The sequence below is a fragment of the Astyanax mexicanus genome, chromosome 15 (assembly GCF_023375975.1).
Source record: "Astyanax mexicanus isolate ESR-SI-001 chromosome 15, AstMex3_surface, whole genome shotgun sequence".
NCBI classification, from domain to species: Eukaryota; Metazoa; Chordata; class Actinopteri; order Characiformes; family Acestrorhamphidae; genus Astyanax; species Astyanax mexicanus.
In genome coordinates, this window is record NC_064422.1 from 2,766,799 (window position 1) to 2,788,972 (window position 22,174).

General features: G+C 40.9%; 1 protein-coding gene and 1 long non-coding RNA gene across 3 annotated transcripts in view; one reads left to right on the forward strand and one right to left on the reverse strand.

Annotated features, from left to right (window-relative positions):
* The window catches only part of LOC103022107 (rho-related GTP-binding protein RhoN), a 69,190-nt gene that overhangs the window by 13,881 nt on the left and 33,135 nt on the right, over positions 1 to 22,174 (forward strand). The window lies entirely within an intron of this gene.
* Positions 19,418 to 20,570, reverse strand: LOC125781246 (uncharacterized). 2 transcript variants are annotated; one of them, XR_007424461.1, is made up of 4 exons: positions 20,287 to 20,570; positions 20,083 to 20,184; positions 19,727 to 19,777; positions 19,418 to 19,472 (listed from the first exon to the last, which is right to left on the reverse strand). It is a non-coding gene; the product is annotated as an uncharacterized LOC125781246 (long non-coding RNA). The 2 variants fall into 2 exon arrangements; XR_007424460.1 differs by lacking the exon at positions 19,418 to 19,472 and adding an exon at positions 19,567 to 19,624.

A 22,174-nucleotide genomic window follows, 5' to 3' on the forward strand; every position in this document is an offset into this window, starting at 1 on the left:
CACCTGAAAACCATACCATCATTTTTATTCTATAAGGCGCAACTAAAATCCTTTAATACGATGACGATGCATCTTTTAATCCGATGTGCCATATATATGAATTACGGCTGTGCTTAACTGATTTTATGTGGTACACATTTGAGTTATTTTGCTAGAACGTCATGCTGCCGCTGCTCCTTCTCTTCTACCATTGGTCACGCCTCATAACGCTGGTATGTAACTGTATTGTACTTCCTAGAGTGAACAGACCAAGTTCTATTTAAAGGAAGCTGTTCTTCTTTCCATGGTGCTGCTGTTTTTCCCCACGCCTTGGTGAAGCTGCACATGTCTGGCTGGTACTGAAACAACTAAGGACTGCTATGACGCTGCTGACCGGAGTGTGCTGCTGCACCCACATGGAGAGGACATTGAAGGGGTGACTCACTGTATTACTGACTACTTGAATTTTTGCATGGATGTTGCTGTTCCCTTGCCAAACAACAAACCCTGGATTACCAGCAACATCAAGGACCTCCTCAATCAAAAGAAGAGGGCTTTCAAAGATGGAAACTAGGTAGAGCTGAAGCGCATACAGGGGGAACTCAAGGTACGTCTTAAAGAGGCCAAGGGTCATATAGGAAAAAGGTAAAAAGTTAGCTGCAAGACAACAACATGAAGGGATGTGGGGCGCGATGAAAGCCATCACTGGGTGCAAGAATAACAGCAGCGACCGAGTAGATGGGGGTATGGACAGAGCAAATCAGTCTAACAACTTTTACAACAGGTTTGACTGTCCTCCTCCTGCTGCCCCCGTCCTTCTACCCTTCTGCAGCATTTACCACCCTGTCACCACCATCATCCTTAACTTCACCATGTCCATCTCTGTCATCATCACCACCATCACCTCCACCATCCTCATCCTCATCACCACCATCTACACCACTGGTAGTAGAAAAATCAGCTCCCCCAGTCCACCAACCTTTACTGCAGACCAAGCTGAGGGGACTTCACCCCAGGAAGGCAGCTGGCCCGATTAGATTGTGCCCCAGAATGCTCAAGGCTTGTGCTGCCCAACAGGGAGAGCCCCTTCAAAATGTGTTTAACCCGAGTCTGCGTCTAGGGAGGGTTCCTGCCACGTGGAAGACAACCTGCCTTATTCCAGTTCCCAAGAAGCACACCCGAAGGAGCTGAATGACTACAGGCCGGTTGCTTTGACTTTGACTTCGACTTCTCCAGTTCCTTCAGCATGATCCAGCCCCTACAACTGAGGGACAAGCTGATAAGGATGGAGGTGGATATGCACCTGGTCACCTGGACCTTACTGGGAGACCACAACATGTCAGGATCAGGGACTGCTCCCCTGATACAGTGGTCAGCAGCACAGGAGCACCACAGGGGACTGTTCTCTCTCCAGCCCTGTTCACACTGTACACATCAGACTTCAAATACCACTCAGAGTAATGAGAGGGAGTACAGAACCCTGGTTGAGGAATTTGTGGTGTGGTGCAGCTGAATATCTTCAAAAACAAGAAGATTTTAGAGGGTCTAGGCCCCTCTGCTCAGCAGCCAAGCTCCAGCGAAGGGGTCAAAGTGGAGGTGGTCTAGTACTACAGATACCTTGGTGTGCACCTGGACGATAGGCTGGACTGGTCAGGCACAGAGCAGACTGTACTTCCTCAGAAGGCTTGGGTCCTTCAGGATCTGCCAGAAACTCCTGCTGATGTTCTACCAGTCTGTGGTAGCCAGCGTCCTCTTTTACGCTGTAGTGTGTTGGGGAGGCAGCATCAGCAAGGAATGCTGGATGACTTAACAGGCTGGTAAGGAAAGCTGGTTCTGTGTTGGGATTTGAGTCCTTAACTTAAATTATGGACAGTGTTCACCATCCTCTGCTCAGCGTCATCATTTTAGTTGGTATTTTGGGTTTAGTTTAGTTGGTAATTTTCCAATTTCATATTTATTTTTCTGTTATTTTTATATATTTTTTAATTAATTTTTCATATAATCCGGTGCATTTTATGTGAAAATAGACTGAACATAGACCATTCTCTGATAATGCACCTTAAAATGCGGTGCGCCTTATAGTCCACAAAATGTGTGTAGCTGTTTTCTAACTTTCTTAAATACAATTCATTACGTTCACTAAATGAGTCACATAAAGATTTTAGATTGTTTAAATTTACCACCCCATTTGCTAATTCCTGCTAATTTACTATTCCATTTTAAATGCTCCTGTGGCACTGCACAGGCTTCAGGCTGAAGATGCATTTTTAGGCCCTTTGAATTTAACTTCTTCAGTGGAACAGAATATAGTTTTATGTGCACTGTGTATACATTGTGTCCAACATAAACAGAAATGTATAAAACTCATAAGGCACTTAACATCCACTACAGGCTCAAAGTAAGGGTGTGCTGTTTTAAGGTGGAGGGAAAAGTGTGAATAATAAACTGGTAATCTGTTGGCTGTACTAGTGAAGAATTACTTGCTCATGTGTAGTTCTGCAGTAAACTCAGACATTCATGCAATGAATTAATACACTGATGTGTAACCTTAAAGGGGACATGAAACATTTCATTTTGTACAAGTTTTCTAAGGGATTAATCATAATGGAATTTATTTGGGGGGTAATTTTTTATATAAAATGTTTACACACTAAGTTATAATATATTTAGTGCGCCACCATTTTGCCCGTGCAGTACTGGTGACGTCACGAGGTTGGTTGGTTGAAGAGCCCAGGTACATAACTAGCGGAAAATAGCTTGTTGTTTGTGGAGATTATGGATGAAGAGGAAGCTGAACTAGGCTATCGTGGACCATTTGCTCAAAGATCTTTCCTGCAGAAACCTGAGCAGAAATTATCAGATGCTTTTCTGAGAGCGAGACGGTTTGGGGGTGTCTATTCTCTCTCTATGTGAAGTCCCTGCAGAAACCCTGCAGCCCGTCAACAGCTGGTTCTGCCATCCAGTAAACTAGCGTGTTTAAATACATTTATCTATTTAGCATGTAAAGTCCAGAGTTCATCAAGACTAAATGAAACGTACATGATTTAAGTGGACATTGAAACACCCAGGTGCTGTTTCTAGTTAGTGTTTGTTAGTTAGCCAGCGTTGGTAAGATGGTAAGATAGCTAGCTAAGTAGCTAACGCTAGCTTTGTTATCTTTAAATTGTCAGTTTATCTAGACTTTCGGTAACGGTACCTCTCGCTGCTCTGCTGGGTGAGCGCGTTGTTTGGCTCGTTCCGTGCGGCTACAGCTGCTGCTCTCATAGTAACGTTACCCTCAGTCGGACGGTCTGTACATCCCAGCTGTTCAGAGGAAGAATAAAAACGGAGGAACTTCAGCTTATTTGTCCGGCACTAATACTCCTGATTTAAGAACCCTCTCCTCCACATAGTCCTGGTCTAGAAAGTGCTCGCCACTAACCCCTAGCATTGCAGCTAACCGGAGGATTCTCGCGCTTCAGCGCCGCGAGCCACCGCTGAAGAACAGCGGTCTTCTTAAGAGGCGAGGTATGAAAGTGAAAGGGAAGCTTTCTCACTCTTCAGCCTATAAAATTACTACACCCAGTATTACTACACCCAGGGGCAATATAAAAGTGGCTTTTATTATTTATTTAGGAGCTAAATTACTGTAGACTAATAGTTTATGTTAGTGAGGCGTTCGGGAACCAACCTTGTGACGTCACTTTCAGCGCTGGGGCAAGATGGCGCTGCGCTTACTTAAAAAATGACATTTAGATTGCTCATTATTTTAATTCAGTTTCACTGACAGCTGTTAAACTTATACAATTTGTTAGAGTGAAAATACATCTTGTGAATTATACTAAATACTTGAAGTGTTTCATGTCCCCTTTAAAGTTAAAATTATTTTTTTTTTTTGTAAAACATGAATTTTCAAAGGAAGAAAACTGCTGATAGATTTAGATTTATGGATGGCCTGTGCCTGTAGTGTAACAACATAACATTGTGTGTTTTTGCAGGAATTCACAACTAAATAAATCTCAACATCAGGGACATCCCCTTTTGTTTTTAGATGCCCAGGCACTCCATACACACACACACACACTTATACTCCTTACATACACACGCATAGGTTAGTAGTATCACAGTATTGGTGCAGCAGCCTATTATTATTATTATTATTTATTTATTTATTTTAAACTTTTATTTATTGACTTTTCACATTTTACAATAAACAATGAACAGACCAACCAACTACCCCTAACCCACCCTACTCATGCCCATTGCACCAACTGGAAGTGACAACATAAGAAATTACAGAGTATACAATCACAAGTTTTCAAACATATACAACCAGTTCTAAATAAAATGGCATTTACATTTCTGTTATCTAGAAGCTACCTCATGCTTATAACCCTTAGTGTTAATAATACTCAATATGTGGGGAGATCTGACAGAGATTCAAAATATCCAATAAAGGTTTTCCAAAAAGAATAAAATTGATCTGTTGATCCACGCAAAGTAAACTTAATTTTTTCTAATTTTAAAAACATCATCATGTCTGTGAGCCAGGAGCCAAAGGAAGGGGGCTTGTTGGATTTCCATTGTAATAATATTCTACGCCTGGCTATAAGGGACGCAAAAGCTATAATCTGAGACTGCTTAGAGGTTAGTTGCAAACTGAAATCTGGAGTCCCAAAAATAGTGATAAAAGGAGATGGTGCTATATTGACATTCATGATTTTGGACAGTATTTTAAAGATAGAGATCCAAAAGTTTTGGAGTTTGTGGCATGCCCAAAACATATGAGATAAATCAGCGGGCATGCCGCCACACCAATTACAAGTCTGATCTATGTGGGGGTAAATCTTGGCGAGTTTAGCTTTGCAATAGTGGACTCTGTATATGACTTTGAATTGGATGAGTTTAAAACGTGCGCAAGACGCCGATGTATGAACTCGACGTAGAGCCTCCCTCCACCAGTCATCACTGAACTCGGTCTCTAGTTCTGCCTCCCACTTAAGTCTTTGTGTCTGAGCAGAGCTGTCATCATCATGAGTTAAAATAAAGTTGTATAAATGAGAGATTTGACCTCTCTGATTGTGTGTTAATTCAAATAAAATGTTATGGGGGTCAGTTGCAGGCAGCTTTGGAAATGATGGACAATGGGTACGCACAAAATCTCTGATTTGAAAATATCTAAACATATTTTTTTTGGGGACCCCAAATTTTTCACAAAGATCCGAAAAGTTAAGAAAAATGTTTGTATTCTCATTAAATCGGTCTTTAAAATTAGTTATGCCTTGGTTTTCCCAGGATACAAAAAAGGAGTCCATAATCGAAGGAGTAAAAAGGTGGTTGTTTCCAATAGGAGCATATAATGAGACATTGAAAGCTTTAATATGTGAACGAAATTGGGACCATATTCGCAGAGTTGAACAAACAATAGGATTTGTGGATCTCCTGGCAGGCGCTATAGGGAGAGAGGAGTGGATTAAGGCAGGAAGTGAGGATTGATTGCATGATGAGGCTTCTAACAAACACCAATCGGCTTTAGGAGTCTGGAGCCAGAATATTAGTTTCTGGATGTTAGCTGCCCAATAGTAAAAGAGAAAGTTAGGTAGAGCTAAACCACCCTGTGAGCGAGGTTTTTGAAGCATTTTGATACTTATTCTGGGAGGTTTACCATCCCATAAAAAAGAGGAAATAAGCTGATTTAAAGATTGAAAAAAGCGTTTGGGTATGAATAAAGGGATGCATTGGAAGACAAATAAAAATTTGGGCAGTAGTGTCATCTTGACCACATTTACTGCCCATGAGTGTGAGAGGCAGACTTTTCCATTTTTGAAAATTTGATTTTGTTTTCTGAAATAATGTTTCTAGATTAATGTCATGTAATTGGGAAAATTTGCGAGTAATGTGAATTCCTAGGTACTTAAAGCTTGAATTTGAAATACGAAAAGGAAGAGTAGATAGCTTATGAGAAGGGTCATGATGGGTGATAGGAAAGCATTCACTTTTCTGATAGTTTAATTTGTAACCTGAAAATTTGCCGAAATCTTCAAGAATAGAAATTATTTTGGGAATAGAAGTTGAAGGGTCGGTGACAAATAATAAAAGATCGTCTGCGTACAAAGAAAGACAATGTTCCCGATCTTGTCTGACAATTCCATTGAAAGCGGGAGATGTTTTTAATGCTATGGAGAGAGGTTCTAATCCAATTGCAAATAATAGTGGGGATAACGAACAGCCTTGGCGTGTTCCTCTAGATAAGGAAAAATATTCTGATCTGTTATTATTAGTATACACACTTGCTTGTGGGGAAGCATACAAAAGCTGGATCCAATTAATTAGTCTATTCCCAAAACCAAACCTTTCAAGAACAGCAAACAGATATTGCCATTCAATCCGGTCAAACGCTTTTTCGGCGTCTAGTGAAATCATAACTTCTGAAGCGTCGGGTTGTGGAGGGGTATAAGCAATGCTTAGCAACTTCCTTATGTTAGAAAATAAGTGACGGCCCGTTATGAAACCTGTCTGCTCTTCTGCAATGATAGATGGCATAATTGGATTTAATCTGTTTGCTAGAGTTTTATAGTATTTTAAAATCTGTGTTTAAAAGTGATATCGGCCTCTATGATGAGCATTCCGCTGGATCTTTTCCTTCCTTTGGGAGTACAGTTATGGAGGCTTGAGTAAATGTAGGAGGAAGAGATTTGTTACTAAGCGCCTCTTGGTACACTTCTAAAAGTATAGGTACCAATTGATTACTAAACTTCTTAAAACATTCTGTAGGATACCCATCCGGGCCAGGAGCTTTGTGACTCTGCATGCTATGAATGGTCTTAGCAATTTCTTCCGATGTAAGGGGAGCATCCAACTCATCAACTACATTGGGGCTTAATTTAGGGACTTCTATGCTGTTAAGAAACGTATCCATGGAGAGAGAGTCTCTAGGGAACTCTGATTTATAGAGGGTGGAGTAGTATGAGGCAAAAGTGTTGTTAATTTCTATAGGCTCTTTTGTAATATTTCCAGTTTCATTTTTAATTTGATCAATCCTCCTAGAGGCCTCTTTCTGTTTTACTTGATGGGCTAACAACGACTAGTCTTTTCCCCATATTCATAATAAAAGCCCTTGGTCTGTAACAGTCGTTTCTCTGCTTGGGTTGTAGATAGTAAATCAAATTTGGACTGCAATTCGGTTTTCTTTTTAAGTAAATGAGGATACGGGTTAGAGAGGATCAGGTTGTCTACGTTTTCAATTGAGCTTATCAAATTTTCAAGTTCCATATGATGACATTTGTAGGTGTAAGCTGAATATGAGATGATTTGGCCTCGAAGATATGCTTTCAATGATTCCCAAAGCAGTGAAGATGAGATGCCCTCCGTTTTGTTGTTTCCCAAAAAAGTGTCTATGGAGGAAGATATAAAATCTATAAACGCATTATCAGAAAGTAAAAGTGGGTCTAGTCTCCAGTTAGGCTTGTTCTTTTTTTGAAAGTGATGGAATTTAATTCTAAGAGATAGAGGGGTGTGATCAGAAATAACGCTCGCCAAGTAATCCACAGAATCCACAGCTGTTATAAGTTTACGATCAATGAAAAAATAAGCTATTCGTGAAAAGGTTTGATGAACTGTAGAGAAAAAAGAGAACTTTTTCCCATTAAGATTATAATGTCTCCAGGGGTCAATTATACCATTTCTATCCATGAATGAGGAGAACGCCTTAGACATCAATGATGGCGATGATGACTTAGGGTTTGTACGGTCCAATTTAGGGTCCATAGCACAATTGAGGTCCCCTCCCAATATTAAGGAGTGGTTGTCTATATCAGGTAGGGAAGATAGCAATTTGTTTACGAAAGAGACGTCGTCCCAATTAGGTGCATATACATTTACCAAAAGTACAGGGATATGAAATAGGACTCCAGAAACAATAACATACCTGCCTCTGGGGTCAGAGATTACCTTTGAATGTTTGAAGTCTACTTTTTTATTAATTAAAATGGAGACACCTCTAGCCCTACTGCTGAAGTTTGAAAAAAAAGACTGGCCAATCCAGGAGCCCTGGAGCATGGTTTGATCTTTAGGGCGTAGGTGTGTTTCTTGTAAGAAGGCGATATCTGTTTTTAAATGTCTTAAATGTGAAATAATTTTAGACCTTTTTATTGGACCATTCATACCCCTCACATTCCATGATATGAAATTAACCGTAAGTCCGCGAGAATTTCCCCCACTATAAAATGAGTTAGCCATTACATTTAACTAAAGAGAGGAGATAATAAACGGTAGCTTTGCGAAATTGTGTTACCAGCCCATGGAAAAAGTGTTGGATAAAGAGAGAAAACATATAAACCACAACGAACTTACTTGTGAAACTATATATATAAAGTAACAAACCTCCAGCCAAAGTGCAACTAGCATTACCCAAACTCCCTAAGCCCCCTTCCCCAAACGAAGACGGCAACGGGTTATCCCAATTTTGTGGTTCCCAGTTAACTAACATTAACCCAAAAAACCCCCAAATAAATCAACAAGGGGCTCTATGCGAATACTGAGGTCAGAGCACTTCACTTCAAAATGTTAACCCGCAAAGGTTAAACAGAGCAACAACACACCGCACCTAAATTAGTCTGGTCTTATGTAAACCCAATAACACAATTATAGAAGTGTTTAAGCGTAGAATAACAGTCAGGTATTGTCAGTTACAATTACTCATATAATGAGCTGAAACAGTATCAGTATTATGAAATTAGTACCTGAAGAGTATTGTTCAAAATGTCTCAACTCAGAGCGAGCGTTAATCAGTCCGTTACATCAGTCCGGTTCAGGGTGCCGCTCGTGTCTGGGTCTCCAATCGGTCTAGGAAAGCCTGAGTTTCCTGTGGGTTGTCGAAGAAGCGTCTTTTGTTGTCAAGCAGCACCCACAAACGGGCTGGGTACTGCATTCCGAACTTCAACCCTTTTTCGTATAGCCGGGATTTCACCTGTTTAAAGTCTGCTCTCCTCTGAACGATGCTGGCGCTGAAATCCAAGAAAAAGCTGATTTTCCTGCCTTGGAAAGTGAGTTGGTCAGCAAGTTCTCTACCCCTCTGGAGTACTTTCTCTTTATCCTGAAAGTAGTGAAACCGGACGATCATTGCTCTGGACTTGGAGCGCATGCTGCCAGACCTTCCAATCCTGTGAGCTCGATCCAGAACCGGCGGGGTCGAGAGACACTCGTGTCCCAACGCCTCTGCGAGCAGGTCCGCCACGAAGCCTACAGGATCCGAGCCCTCCGCTCCCTCAGGTAAGCCAATAATGCGCATGTTGGAACGTCTGGAGCGATTCTCCAAGTCGTCCACCTTGTCGACGAGGCGTTTGTTCTCCGTTTGGAGTTGGGAGAGCGATTCCTCCATACTCACAATCCTGTCGCTGTAGCTTGATAGCGCGGATTCTAAATCTGTCAGACGTTGGTTCTGTGAGTCGGCTAGTTGACGAATGGAAGACAGTGAAGCTGAAATTGGAGCTAGTGCCTTCTCCAATGCCGAGTTAAGCAATGTTGAGAGAGTATTTGTAAGCTCCGCCATCAAAGCCGTGCGTAGATTTTCCCACTCTGCGGGGAGAGCTGGGGAATCTGGCTGAGAGATTAGCTTAGCTTCAGCTAGCATTGGCTCCTCGTGGACAGCTTCTTGACCTTTATTCCTCTGCTGGCGTTGCGATTTAGATGCCATTGTTGCGTAGTTTAAAAGAGAACAACTTCTTAGTCGGGTTTTTATGAAATTAAGTATTTTCGAGTGCTATAATGAACTGAAAAATATGAATTCGCAGGAGCCTCCACGTGATGCGTCCTCTCCTCTACATAGCCAAACCGGAAACCCCAGCCTATTATTAGTTGATGAGGGTGTTTTCTCCACCTGACAGAAAGAGAGAGTTGGTGAACAGAGAGAAAGAAAGAAAGAAAGACAGAAACTGAATGAGTCAGAAACAGAGAAAGACAGAAACTGACAGAGAGAGACAGTGACAGAAAAAGACAGAAACAGAAAACTTAACCTCTTAAACTGTTGGAAGGGGTCTGTTAAGAAATGCAGTTAAAGGATATAGAGATATGTTTGAGGCTGTCATGTGTAATTCTTCCACATCACAGATTACTGGAGCTCAGCTAAGGCAGCTGCATTCAGACAGAGCGTTTCTTTATGTTCAGCACATCTCTGAACTACAGAATAAAATAATAACGCTTACTGAGAAGAAAAGGCCTCAGGTTCTCCACTCACTCACACATTAAATAACTTAACAAACACACGCTGCTGACAGTCCTTACTGATAATAATCTAAATAAGTGCTGCATAAATAAATGCTGATGTGGAGTTTAGTGTTTTTAATTACTGTTAATCATGGTACAAATGAAATAAGCATGTATGAATAAGGTGCAGAAATATGTAACATACTGTGACATATAGAACATGCTGAACATAATCACAGCAGTTACAAAGGTAGAGAGTTTATAGTTATTTTAGAATAAGCAGCAAATATTGCTGATACTCTGATAATGTTCTTGACTGTCTTGACTCACCTACTGATCTTTCTTGGTATGGCTATAGTGTCTGTAGTGTCAGTTTGGTATACAAGCAGTAGGTAGGTAGGTAAGTTACTAATTAAAGGCAGATATAGATTACTGAACAGGCCAGGTCCAGGGTCCCAAGAGCTCTGTTGTTCTGCACAAAGATGCTGCTCCAATATAGGCTATATGTCTAAATGTTGTCCATTTATTTTATTTCAGTCAATAATTTAAGGGCTGTTTTAAAAATCTAGACAACAATGATGACCAGGACTATGCACAGGCTGTGTATATATCTAGGCTCAGAGGCCAACAAGGTATATGTAAAATGTGTCGCATACATAGCACCCTTACTTTGCATAGCATACATTAGCTCACCTACCTCCCAGGCATAGAAAAAAGTTTAGTGGAATGTTTTTTCCACTATTACCCCTATTACCAGTTGTCAGTATGCATTGCAGAATTTCATGTTTTAATTACTGTTATTTTAAGCAAATATTATAGGTCTTGTTGAAGGCACCTAAAGGTTGAATTATCAACTTTTTACATATTTGAGGAACTGAATGCTCCATAGTAATGCGTCTGATGTGGAGAGTGCATACAGATCACAAAAACAATGCTGTTTCAGTTTAAAACAGGTTCCTTTACTTGTTTTTAGATCCTGACCCCTCCCTACACACACACTGTAATCCATCCAGTGGCTTAGTGCTTAATAGGTTACCATTATCCCCCATATTTTGGTTGAAGAGGCACTCAAAACCAGGAAGTTCAGCTGTCTGCTCTCTGGCCACACACACAAACACAAACACTAAGAGAGTGATCTGAGTAATGCATGTGCAGCCTGCTTTGCTTTGCGTCATCAATAATTCAGCAGTCAGGGAGCACCAGGCTACAGGAAAGCGTCATCTTAACATTCGTCAGGAAGAATCGCAGGAGGAATTTTGGGGAGGTTCAGAGGGTATCATCATGTTATCTGTAATTTTGGTCATATGACTTTGTAAACAAAATGATTTTATACTATTATACAACAACAGTTAATTGAGACGAAATGTAAATACACTTAATCATGCAACTATCTAATGAGCCAGTGCATGAAACCAGGTAGATAAGGCACAAATGACAGATACAATAGCAGAAGACAACTTGGGGTTCCAACTCAGCAAATAGCAGAAAGCTGAGGTAGTGGGCTCAAACCCATCAACACTGGACAGTTGAAGACTACTCTAGTACTCTGGCCTGAAAGTTCACAATTTGACCCAACCTGCCTTGTGTACAGGCAGGTAAAGATGGTGTCCATGTCTTGGGGGCTGTAATATAGCACCAATGAGAGCTGACCAGACTAAAACACAGCCTTCACAATAGGGGGTTAATTGAAATATGTATGTATATACAGTCGAGATCTGAACCCCATTGAGAATCTTTGGGATGTCCTGGAGAAGGTTTTGAGCAGCGGACAGACTACCATCATCAATGCAAGAAAATGAATGCAACACTGGATTGTAATAAATCTTGTGACATTGCAAAAGCGTTTAGAAATAATACCACAGCAAATCTATGTCGCAATTAAAGCTAAAGGCGGTCCAACAAAACATTAGATTGTGTGACCTTTCTTTTGGCCAGGCAGTGTTTTAACTTTATATTTTTCTGCAAATTTTAATGCAGGGTCACATCACAATTCATTTCAAACTTTTTCTCTGATCTGTCCGGATGGTATTTTGCATATCAGACATTGGCTTTTGTCCTTCTGAACATTTTAAATGTAGATCATGTTTGTACCAGCAACACTGCAAAGTATACTTGTGCGTCATCTCTTGGTAAAGCTAAATCCTCCTGTAGATATTTGTTGTAAGAGTTGAGTTTTCCAGATTTGATCTTAACATCCACAGTTTGCTTTAAGCCTTACTTATCTTACAAAATGGAATGAGCATTATCGTTTGACATGTCCTATGGAAGATAAAAAACGCTGATCTGACCTCTGCGATATGTGGGTGCAGGGGCGTACCAGCAAATTCTGGGCCCTGTACACTCTCAATGTCAGTGGGCTCCTATCCATGCCAGTACACATGCCAGTAGCGAAAAAAAAAAAATCACAGGCCCTGGGTAGTCAGGTCCACTTTCCCCCCATATGTGGGGTCTCCTGCTTGTAATGTGGATGAAATTTCTGTCAGAATGGCTTGTCTGTTCACTGCAGGTCATCATAATTAAACCCACTGCTCTATCCATAGGTGGTAATATTAGCCATAATTCACCTCCACCCACTATCAGCCCTCACTCCAACTCCCATAATTCACCTGCACCCTCTATCAGCTCTCACTCCAACTCCCATAATTCACCTGCACCCACTATCAGCCCTCACTCCAACTCCCATAATTCACCTGCACCCACTATCAGCCCTCACTCCAACTCCCATAATTCACCTGCACCCACTATCAGACCTCACTCCAACTCCCATAATTTACCTGCACCCACTCTCAGCCCTCACTCCAACTCCCATAATTCACCTGCACCCACTATCAGACCTCACTCCAACTCCCATAATTCACCTGCACCCACTATCAGCCCTCACTTCAACTCCCATAATTCACCTGCACCCACTATCAGACCTCACTACAACTCCCATAATTCACCTGCACCCACTCTCAGCCCTCACTCCAACTCCCATAATTCACCTGCACCCACTCTCAGCCCTTACTCCAACTCCCATAATTCACCTGCACCCTCTATCAGCCCTCACTCCAACTCCCATAATTCACCTGCACCCACTTCAGCCCTCACTCCAACTCCCATAATTCACCTGCACCCACTATCAGCCCTCACTCCAACTCCCATAATTCACCTGCACCCACTATCAGACCTCACTCCAACTCCCATAATTTACCTGCACCCACTCTCAGCCCTCACTCCAACTCCCATAATTCACCTGCACCCACTATCAGACCTCACTCCAACTCCCATAATTCACCTGCACCCACTTCAGCCCTCACTCCAACTCCCATAATTCACCTGCACCCACTATCAGCCCTCACTCCAACTCCCATAATTCACCTGCACCCACTATCAGACCTCACTCCAACTCCCATAATTTACCTGCACCCACTATCAGCCCTCACTCCAACTCCCATAATTTACCTGCACCCACTATCAGACCTCACTCCAACTCCCATAATTCACCTGCACCCACTATCAGACCTCACTACAACTCCCATAATTCATCTGCACCCACTATCACCCCTCACTCCAACTCCCATAATTTACCTGCACCCACTATCAGCCCTCACTCCAACTCCCATAATTCACCTGCACCCACTCTCAGACCTCACTCCAACTCCCATAATTCACCTGCACCTACTATCAGCCCTCACTACAACTCCCAAAATTCACCTGCACCCACTATCAGCCCTCACTCCAACTCCTATAATTTACCTGCACCCACTATCAGCCCTCACTACAACTACCATAATTCACCTACACCCACTATCAGCCCTCACTACAACTCCCAAAATTCACCTGCACCTACTATCAGACCTCACTTCAACTCCCATAATTCACCTGCACCCACTATCAGCCCTCACTCCAACTCCCATAATTCACCTGCACCCACTATCAGCCCTCACTCCAACTCCCATAATTCACCTGCACCCACTATCAGACCTCACTCCAACTCCCATAATTCACCTGCACCCACTATCAGACCCTCACTACAACTCCCATAATTCACCTGCACCCACTCTCAGACCTCACTCCAACTCCCATAATTCACCTGCACCTACTATCAGACCCTCACTACAACTCCCATAATTCACCTACACCCACTATCAGCCCTCACTACAACTCCCAAAATTCACCTGCACCCACTATCAGCCCTCACTACAACTCCCATAATTCACCTGCACCCACTATCAGACCTCACTACAACTCCCATAATTCACCTGCACCCACTATCAGCCTTCTCTCCAACTCCCATAATTCACCTGCACCCACTATCAGACCTCACTACAACTCCCATAATTCACCTGCATCCACTACCAGCCCTCACTCCAACTCCCATAATTCACCTGCACCCACTATCAGCCCTCACTCAGACTCCCATAATTCACCTGCACCCAGTATCAGCCCTCACTCAGACTCCCATAATTCACCTGCACCCACTATCAGCCCTCACTCCAACTCCCATAATTCACCTGCACCCACTATCAGCCCTCACTCCAACTCCCATAATTCACCTGCACCCACTATCAGCCCTCACTACAACTACCATAATTCACCTGCACCCACTATCAGCCCTCACTCCAACTCCCATAATTTACCTGCACCCACTATCAGCCCTCACTCCAACTCCCATCCCCTTTGATTCAGGCTTGACTTGAACTCGGCATCCTTCAGATTTACACTTAAATTCATTTCCGTCTTCTTTACATTCACTCTTAACTGTAAAAGTATGTTGCAGAATGTAATTGTGATAGTCAATTTGCTAGTCAAATGATGTAATCATGTGTAAACAGGATTAGCATTTGCCTTTTTAGACTCTGATTTGACTACAGATGCTTTTTGTGTCTTGGCTCACTTTAGACTTGGTTTTAACATTCTTGAACCAAGGAAAGCCAGTCGTTTAGAATTGTAATAACGAGCTTTAGTTGATGTTAGTGATGGTGATGTAGCTAACGACTAATAGTTACTATTCGCTTACTAATTAGCACTGTGCCTGAATCCAAACACAATTAACATGATTTTTTACTTATTATTAGAAAGACATTTTGAGTACATAACATCTGCTTAGAGGGAAATTACTTAATCATAAAACTAAAAGTAAACTTCAGATAATTAACGCCTACTTGGTTAGTGAGAGGAAAAAATCTGTAATTTCCTTTTTAATGAAAGCCCAGGTGAAGTGCCCTGCTTACAGTGAACAGAGGCTGAACCTGAGGCTTATAGGCCTAATGGTTGGCCCACAATGCTTTACTGTCAAATGATCAACATAGTAATTATTAATGGTCTCCTTCCGCTAAAATACACTTTTTGTTGTTCTTTGTGAAATAGGTCTCTCTGAGTGGTATATACATGCTGCATATCAAACTGTTCTTCAGAGCATCGTGTCTGTCAGCTCGATCATGGCCTCACCCACCTGGTTTGGGACCTCCTCAGATCTGTTTACACCAGGTAGTTAATGTTAACTTAATGTAAATATTGTGTAAGTAACTGTAGGTTTAAATTGGATTTCCAGTTAATTTTACCTGGACCTTATATATATTAGGGAAGCACAGTTTGACAACTCTCCCGTGGCATTGATAACATTTCTTTCGGCTGCTGAGAACATGATGTTCTGAAGGGGCAGGTAGAGTTCTCTGCTGCAGTGCTGTTAGTTAATCAGAGGCAATATGTTTGCATGTATGATTATTCACGAACAACAGCCAAATCGTGTCTTTCTTCAGAGACCAGTAATTCAGTGAAATGAAGCAGGGCTATACAAAAACATTGGTGCACTTTTTTTCACCAAAAATAGCTCACATGGCATTAATTCAAATCAAAGTTCTTAATACACAGTGTTTTTTTCAATGAATTAAAAAACTGATGGACTGAGACCTTTAAATGTATTTATTTGTGTAGATAGAGAATGGCGCAGTCTGCTGTCGAATAGTTTGATGTGGTAAATTAACACCTCACATCCTCTTTAACATTCTTTCATCCCAAGCCTTCAGGTGAACAGGTGTAGTTTTACCCACACTTTTCTTTTCCTTTCAGGTAATGGCTCATGTGATTGCCTGCTAGTGTTTAAAGCATCAGGTAAAGCAGATAAACAGGAGCATGTTTTACCTGTTCTTCAGCTTCTGTTTCCAACTCTCACCTGGTTTCACTTGCAGCACAACAACTCCTCAAGCCGGTTTGTAGAACATAAGAATCACCCACCTGATGCAGATGTAACATATTTCTAGGTAAACTTTGTACTCTGATGTCCTGGTTTATTTCCTACCTAAAGCTGAAAAACTGTATTTGACTGTATTTAACTATTTGGGACACCACAATCACCACCGTAGATTTATGCTAGCCTCGTCCATTATAGTGCGTAGGTAAATTACTCATGTTAAACCTCCACAACTATGGCAACAGCTGCACAAGTTTACGTGTTTAATTCACTTGTAAATTCATTATTGTTTTTAATTTGATTCTTAGTTTTGTCATGATCTTGTTTGAACATTAAGCTTCAGATCAAATCTCCTTCTTCAGTGTTTTGTTTAAGGTAAACTTGATTTCCAAAATCTTTTTTTTTACACGGGCCCCATTCCCTTCTAGTCTTTTTTGTAAATGTATGAACATTCTGTACAGTCTGTCAGTATATAAAAAAGAGAAAGTTACCTTAAAAAACAGAAACAAACCCAGGACAAAACCTTACAGTAACTGAACCAAAACTACACATTTCCCTGCAAACCCAGCCAGTGCTGCCAAATAAACCAAGCACAACAGCGTCAGGCATTCTCAGCTGAACCTCAGCCCACCTGGGCCCACGGAGCTGCTGATTCAGAGCAGGTCTGCAGAATGGCACAAGGCACAGTGCATTTCAGAAAACTTGGTACCACTGATCATGATTAGCAAAAAAAGCACTGTTGTTTTATTACCCTTATCGAACATTGAATATTGTCTGGTGAGTAATGAAGGGCTAACCTGTGTCATCCTCTGATGAAACTGGGTGTTGAGCTTAACATTATACAGTTTTAAAATCTGCATGTAGCAGAACAGCCTGCCTGTACAGTCCTAATGTCTAAAATGACAAAAACAAGTTCTTGATTACAAGGTCTGAAATATCAGTTAGATCTAAACTGACTTCTTGCTTTTACCACGATATAATAGTTATGATTCAAAATGTTGCAGTATATTAAGACTTAAAGACAAGCCTGCTATCTATAAATTAAAACACTAAATGAATCACCATTCCATGCATATAAGCTATTAATTAGTTATCAAAACTTTATTCCTGAGAATTAATATAATATTGCAAAACATAATATTGTGACGCTTCAGTATATCAGCATTTTCAGACTCCCCTATCACATTTACAGTCATTGATCAGTGCAGATAATACAATATCCATTTTTCCTCTTATATTATTATTCCTCTCATGTGTTTATCCAAACTCTTTCTGCCTGCTGTGTCTCATTGCTTCTTCTTCTTCTTCTTCTTCGTCTTCTTCTTCGTCTTCTTCTTCTTCTTCGTCGTCTTCTTCTTCTTCTTCTTCTTCTTCTTCTTCTTCTTCTGCTTCTTGTTGTTGTTGTTGTTGTTCTTGTTGTTGTGCGTTTAATAATTGTGCTCTGCCTGCTTATTGTATAATGTAAAACCATTATTAAAATAAGAATATATTTTATTGGAATTAAAGTAAGCTGGCTGAACTTTGATTGGCCATTTAGCTTGCCAGAGTTTTGTTCCACAAAGTTCTATTTTAAGTTTAAAGAGTTTTTCAAAAAAATTATTTCTACTCCAAAGGCTGAACAAGAGGGCCCTTTCCCAGCCCTCTGAGAGACTTAATCAGAAACTGGGCATGTTGGAGCTTCTCCATGGTAGCACAGTGATGGAATCACTTTCAGCCTTTTCTCTTTCATCAGCAAACTGATTTAACTTGTTACCATTATACTGCAGAGAAAAAAAATGGAAATAAACCACTCAATCTCCAGGCTTCCTTACCCCCCCAAACCCTGTCCCACCGCCCCTCACCTTCATTCAGGCTTGCACAAAGAAGTCTTTTAGCTGGCTCACCAGGGTTGCTGTGATACGATTTCTTCAGCACAAAGTTGTTCTCTCCCAAACCTCCCACGGAACCATTGTCCAAACAGGGTTATGTTTGTAGGAAAACAACTGGGAAGGTGCAAAAAGATGAAGACAGATAAATGCGTTGGCGGAAGAGGTGGGTTCTCTATCTGTTTAAAAATTAACAGGCTGAAACTACTAGAACTCTTTTACCTTTACTATTGTCGCTTTCATCTTCTCCTGTTCCCTTCTCTCTGGCCAGGATATGGACAGTGTCTTGGCTGTCACGGCTATCATGTGGGACCAATTAGAGACATTCCTGCAGAGAGCCGTCAAGCCGTTCCAAGACAGGCTACAAGGAACATTCATACAGGCCTGAAAAGAGCGTCAGGGTTACACATTTTGAAAATAAAGCTGAAAGGTTATATCCTGCAGAACTTCCGTTCACTGGATGCTTCTCTGTGTAGAACTTTCATTTTAGTTCAAAATACATATAATGTATTTTTCAATTTCTGTTTTAATGGGGTGTCTTTTTTTATGCAGCTCAGCATCTTCATAACTAGGGTTTAGTGGTGGCGAAGGAATAAAATATTTTTTTAGTTCAGCCAGAAATGCTGAACAGGTTTTTAATAAACTTTAGAGTTTCTTTCTCACCAGCTTAGGGACGAGCACAGACAGAGGTTATGGTATCACCTCTGTTTTTATTTTGTGTAGATGAAAGCAGTGACTAGATGCTACCGGATCTGCAGGAGACTGGAGTTTAACTAATTTGCTTGATTTTGTCTTCTTTATAAAAGACCTTTCTGTTATTGTCCTCGTCCTCTGGCTGAGACCCCGATGTTGAACTGGAGATGTGTTATATTTTTAAACAAATCTGCTGGAGAGGCAGCACAACATATTGTCTGATCAATATTACAGTGTTGGTTGTACTATAACAGTTACTTCATCGTTAACCTTTCAGCAGTAAGGAGTAGGCACATTTCTGTCCATCAAACTTAAAACCGTTTAGTCCCAGGCCTGCCATTCTGACCTTTAATCTGACCACAAATCGACTAATTACAATAACTACAGGAAAATAAATCAATCAATAAATCAACCAACCAATCAGCCAACTACTGAGATTGGCTGTTAGCTAGCATTGAGCCGATAGCTGAATTCTGCAACTAATTTAACCAGCACAGCACCATCTATCTGTTATTAAACCCCAGAACCTACTAATCTAACCAGCACAGCTCCATCTATCTGTTATTAAACCCCAGAACCTACTAATCTAACCAGCACAGCTCCATCTATCTGTTATTAAACCCAGAACCTACTAATCTAACCAGCACAGCACCATCTATCTGTTATCAAACACCAGAACCTACTAATCTAACCAGCACAGCTCCATCTATCTGTTATTAAACCCCAGAACCTACTAATTTAACCAGCACAGCTCCATCTATCTGTTATTAAACCCCAGAACCAACTAATCTAACCAGCACAGCTCCATCTATCTGTTATCAAACACCAGAACCTACTAATCTAACCAGCACAGCTCCATCTATCTGTTATCAAACCCCAGAACCTACTAATCTAACCAGCACAGCTCCATCCATCTGTTATCAAACCCCAGAACTTACTAATCTAACCAGCACAGCTCCATCTATCTGTTATTAAACCCCAGAACCTACTAATCTAACCAGCACACCACCATCTATCTGTTATCAAACACCAGAACCTACTAATCTAACCAGCACAGCTCCATCTATCTGTTATTAAACCCCAGAACCTACTAATCTAACCAGCACAGCTCCATCTATCTGTTATTAAACCCAGAACCTACTAATCTAACCAGCACAGCACCATCTATCTGTTATCAAACACCAGAACCTACTAATCTAACCAGCACAGCTCCATCTATCTGTTATCAAACCCCAGAACCTACTAATCTAACCAGCACAGCTCCATCTATCTGTTATCAAACCCCAGAACCTACTAATCTAACCAGCACAGCTCCATCCATCTGTTATCAAACCCCAGAACCTACTAATCTAACCAGCACAGCACCATCTATCTGTTATCAAACACCAGAACCTACTAATCTAACCAGCACAGCTCCATCTATCTGTTATCAAACCCCAGAACCTACTAATCTAACCAGCACAGCTCCATCCATCTGTTATCAAACCCCAGAACCTACTAATCTAACCAGCACAGCTCCATCCATCTGTTATCAAACACCAGAACCTACTAATCTAACCAGCACAGCACCATCTATCTGTTATCAAACCCCAGAACCTACTAATCTAACCAGCACAGCTCCATCCATCTGTTATCAAACCCCAGAACCTACTAATCTAACCAGCACAGCACCATCTATCTGTTATCAAACCCCAGAACCTACTAATCTAACCAGCACAGCACCAATCATCTCTTATCAAATCCAAGAAACTTTTAATCTAACCACCACAGCTCTATCTATCTGTTATTAAAACTTCAGATCCTACTAATCTAACCAGCACAGTGCTATCCATCTTTTATCAAACCCCAAAACCTAATAATCTAACCAGCACAGTGCTGTTCATCTTTAATTAAACCCCAGAACCAACCAATCTAACCAGCACAGTGCCATCCATCGGTTACCAAACATCAGAACCTACTAATCAAACCAGCACAGCATCATCCATCTGTTATCAAACCCCAGAACCTTTTAATCTAACCAGCACAGCTCCATCTATCTGGTATTAAAACAACAGATCCTACTAATCTAACCAGCACAGTGCCATCCATCTTTATTCAAACCCCAGAACAAACCAATCTCACCAGCACAGTGCTGTTATCAAACCCCAGAACCTACTAATCTACCCAGCACAGTGTATTTCCCCTGTTATCAAACCCCAGAACATGAGGCAAAAAGCATGTTCACAAAAGATATAGCTGTGGTTATTGTTGTAGTTAGGCCAGAGAGCCCAAAAATTCAGGCAATTTTCAGGATTGTTCTTCACTTAGACACTTTATTACAGGTGATGATATGTGTGTTATGTCACCAGATCATTTGTGTGTTGACGTAGGCTTGCCAGCGCAGAGGTAGTGAGAGAATGCCTCTTAGGAGTTAAAGAACTTACTGAGATAAAATCACTTCATTTTTTAAAAAAATATTATACAAGAGACTTTCTGCATTAGGCCTGTCAAGATAACAACATTTTCAGGATGATATATTGTCCCAGAAATTATTGCGATAAACTATAATATTGTCATTTTAGTGCCACAGTAATAATATACTAACATATTAATACTGTTAGACCATTTTACAGTGAAACTAACTTAATTAATACCATTTATATTGGGCTTCCAATATAAAAATATTATATCCTAAATAAATAAAACAAGTAAAGTACAACCAAGTTCTGAGAGAACTGCACCAAATATTAAACAGCCCATTATAAAAAAAATAATAAAGTAACAACAAATAGTAATTTATTATTTTTGTTTAACTCTGGTTATAACACAAAGGCACTTGCAAATTATTATTTCTCATCATATATGTATATGCAGTAAAAAACAAATTAGCTCAAAAACACGTGTCCATATAATCAAGGAAACCATTGGCTCAGCAGGCCATAGCTCCTGCTATAAATGTATTTTTTTATGTAACTGTCAGACAAATTCCGAGCAAGGAACACCAGCATGTTTACCTTGTGGAGGCTTGAGGCAGGATCTTTCTGGGGGAAAAATATTCATATTCAATACAATATTCAGCTCAGAAAATTGGGCTGGATGGCTGTGCTTTAAATGAGGTCTCAGCTCTATTCTTCATCGACATTCTACTTGTGTTTTCTCCCACCAAGACAGCAACAAGCCAGAAAGTTACCTGAGCACACCTAATTTCCAGACCACGTGCTGTTGTTATTAAACGAATCAGGTGGAAGGTGTGAAAATGTTTATTTTCACACCTGGCGGGTTGGCGGGATGTAAGATAACA